General features: G+C 37.0%; 1 long non-coding RNA gene across 1 annotated transcript; it reads right to left on the reverse strand.

Annotated features, from left to right (window-relative positions):
* Positions 1 to 337: 337 nt before the first annotated feature.
* Positions 338 to 2,682, reverse strand: LOC131224002 (uncharacterized). Its single transcript, XR_009160792.1, has 2 exons — positions 2,494 to 2,682; positions 338 to 1,177 (listed from the first exon to the last, which is right to left on the reverse strand). It is a non-coding gene; the product is annotated as an uncharacterized LOC131224002 (long non-coding RNA).
* Positions 2,683 to 3,347: the final 665 nt, after the last annotated feature.

Genomic DNA, 3,347 nt, shown 5'->3' on the forward strand with positions numbered 1-3,347 from the left:
CTAAATTGACTTTTATAGCCTCGGTTCTTCAAGTGAGGCTAAAAGACCTTTTTAGCTTCAGTTTTCTCCAAGTGAGGCTAAATCAAAATTTTAGCCTCCATTGTTTCCAACTGAGACTAAATTCAAATTTTAGCCTCGGTTGTTTCCAATTGAAGCTAAATCTATTTTTAACTTCGGTTCTCAACAACTAAGGCTAAAGCCTTTAGCCACGAGAATTTCAGCATTGGTTCTCAACAACCGAGGCTAAATCCAAGCCTCGGTTACAAATTGAGGCTAAAAATGTTTATTTTTTTTAAGTATTTATTTAAACTACTAATCCATTCATTCAATCCACTCATGAAACAATCAATCATGAAAGCCATAATACCAACAAAATAGTTAACAACTCAATCAAACAATCAATCTCACTTGTTTACTATTTAAAGTTTTCAAAACAAACTCAATCAAACTATTACACAACATTAGGTTCCACAAATAATACAAAGTCACAACGCAAGATTTGGGTATGACTTTTGCTTGGCTGATGAATAACTATAGCTTGTTCGATTGTCTGAAAGCATCTGCAAAGAAGAAGAACTCGCCATTAGCAATAATTTTGTGTGCGACTGTCCATGTGTCAAATGAACACAACTCCCTGTGCTATCTTCCCTATTACAACCCGAGAAAGTGACTGAACCCAAAAACAAAAACAGAAATAACTCTGCTTTTAACCTTTTGGAACATCAGGTCAATGGGATCTTGGCAATGGTTAAGTGAGATGTGTGCAGGACCTTCTTGAACACATCTCACTCAAGTTTATTCAATGCACACACCATGGTTCTTCACAAACTGTTTGATTAGGGACCTAATAGCTGACACTTCAAATGTGCTAGGAAGGTAATTTTTTTTAGTCCATGTATGGTGGAGCATACCAGTTCAATTGTGCTTATAACCATCCAAATCTCATAGGACATGTAATTTTATGGATACTTACAGCAAGAGAAAAAAAAAAAACCATAACAACAGTAGATGATTAGAACTCATTATGGAAGGGATTCTTGGATGGGTGAGAACATAAGTATATCCTTGCATGACTTTATCCGAAGGGAATGCCCATAATTATTGTGTGGATCCTGTATCATGATTGTCGATGAATGTGACACTCTTTTCTAGCCACAATCCAATCATTCTGGGCGGCCTCCCATCCACGTCCGTCATCTGCCACAATTCCCCTTGCACTGCAGCTTGGAGAACCCCTTTAGTTGTAAAATCAAAGGTTGTCGCAATCCACTAGCTATTTGAACCCAATCCACCAGCTCCTTCAACAATTTCAATAGTAAACCAAGCAGTTGTGGGTACTCTTTGTATGGAGCAATCACATAATTGCCAAACAAAAAAAAATCAATCCGACATTAATCAAAACTAAGGATTATTGCTATGAGTTATAGAAACTTACTTAAAGGGAAACTCAAAATGCATCCCCAGTTCAGTTAATATAAATGATCACGGATCAAGAAGCAGAATAGTAGAGAGTTAACCTGGGCTCAGCTTTTGTAGACACAATCATGAGGAGTTCTCATTAAAAGAAATTAGAGAAGACCAGTTTGGACCAATACTTGCCAGGAAAAATAAAATTCACAAAAGGTAGAAGCCCCTTAGAGATCACTTTTTGGGAATTGAAAATATTTTCTTTTGTTCCTCTTAGCAAAAGCATATCATTTTATTTATTTAATGTCAATCAAATGTAACTTAAGAAAAATTTGGAATTGTATTGGTGACTGAAAGAAGAAAGAAGATGTGTCCTGAGAACTGGTTATCGAGACTCATGTGTACCAATTGCACCATGAAATGACGAATATGACACAAGGGGATCAATTGAGGTCTACTCCACAATAATGCAGCAGAAGTGGGAGGAACTAGAACACTGGCAGCCAGCTATGAGTACTCCAGAGGAGATCAAAAAACAAACTGAAGAACAATGAATTTTTTAATTCTTACCCAGGCTAGATGTTGATTTTGAATAACAAATTGTGCAAGTCCTGGGAGAGATTCTCTACCCTCAGAATCTGTTTACAACTACATCACAGGAGAAGCTGGTTGCAAGCCACCATTGTTGGGCATAGTTTCAATCTTCCTGAGTGATATGTCATAGTCACAAACTCTAAAACATTCAGAGGGAGTGGCTCTAGAAAAGGACAGAGCCATCTACCACTTTTTTTCTACTGATAAAGATAGACTCTGACATCCACACGCACACCCAGATTCTCTATGACTTATAAATTCCCAAATAAAACAATACATGCAAAAGTACCATCTAGTTAACTTGTATGATAGTAGACCACATCAATTGCAAAATCAAGTGAAAAAATACCAAAAAATCTCTAGGGATGATTATATAAGCTCTCAAAACAATCTAATTCTTCAAGAAAGTTTAAACTACAAACATGGATCTTGTAAATTAATTTTAATGCCTGCACAGCTGCCCATAAAGCAATATGAAAACCCAAGGATAACAAACATACTGGGAATTCACAAATCTTGTATTACTAGATTGTCCTTCCATCTGCATTCATAATGCCAATCCAATAACCAAAATGAGAAATGGTATCCAAGATACAACATCCAACTTCGAAAAAGGAAAAGGAAAAAAAATATCTAAAACACCGCAATGCAAGCATAGTTTTCTTCAAAGCAAAACTACAATAAGGTAGTACTATATCACAGTGCAAAATGGAGATGGGATGCCATAAGTTTGTACGTAGGGACATTATGATATGCATGTTTAACTTGTTAAGATGAAGTGATAAAAATAAATAAAAATCAACCTGATACAAAGTTAAGGTGGGCCCAATGCGTGAACTTGGAGGCTTTAAGAGCAATTCTACAGTGCTCCTATTGGCATGACCCACTTGAGTCTTATATCCAAGGGTTCTCGCTTGATGGGTGGAATAGATTTGCCTATATGATATGGTGAGATTGGTGTTGTGTATTTTTTTGGTCCAAGTCCAATTTGCTGTGCATATGCGAGACTATGAACCCTATTCAGGGAGCCTTAGAAAGAAAAGCTTTGTAGAGCTCACCATGATGTCCCTATGAGAACCACTCCAACCATCAGTTTCTCCAACTTATGTTGGGAAATGAGCCCAAAAATGAGATAGGTCAAGAATTGAAGTCATCCACACCATATGAAATAATAAGGATAGAAATGTGCATCATTGAAACTTTCCTGCCGCCCACACGCCCACCATTTCGTCGGTTTATCTGAATTACGCGGGTGTAATTTTAGAGCAATTGCGCATAACAATAAACCTTACGGCCTGTTTGGATATGAGTTTTCAGGTGTATTGTATCGTATTAGATGGTATGAT

This window comes from Magnolia sinica, chromosome 13 (genome assembly GCF_029962835.1).
Source record: "Magnolia sinica isolate HGM2019 chromosome 13, MsV1, whole genome shotgun sequence".
NCBI classification, from domain to species: domain Eukaryota; kingdom Viridiplantae; phylum Streptophyta; class Magnoliopsida; order Magnoliales; family Magnoliaceae; genus Magnolia; species Magnolia sinica.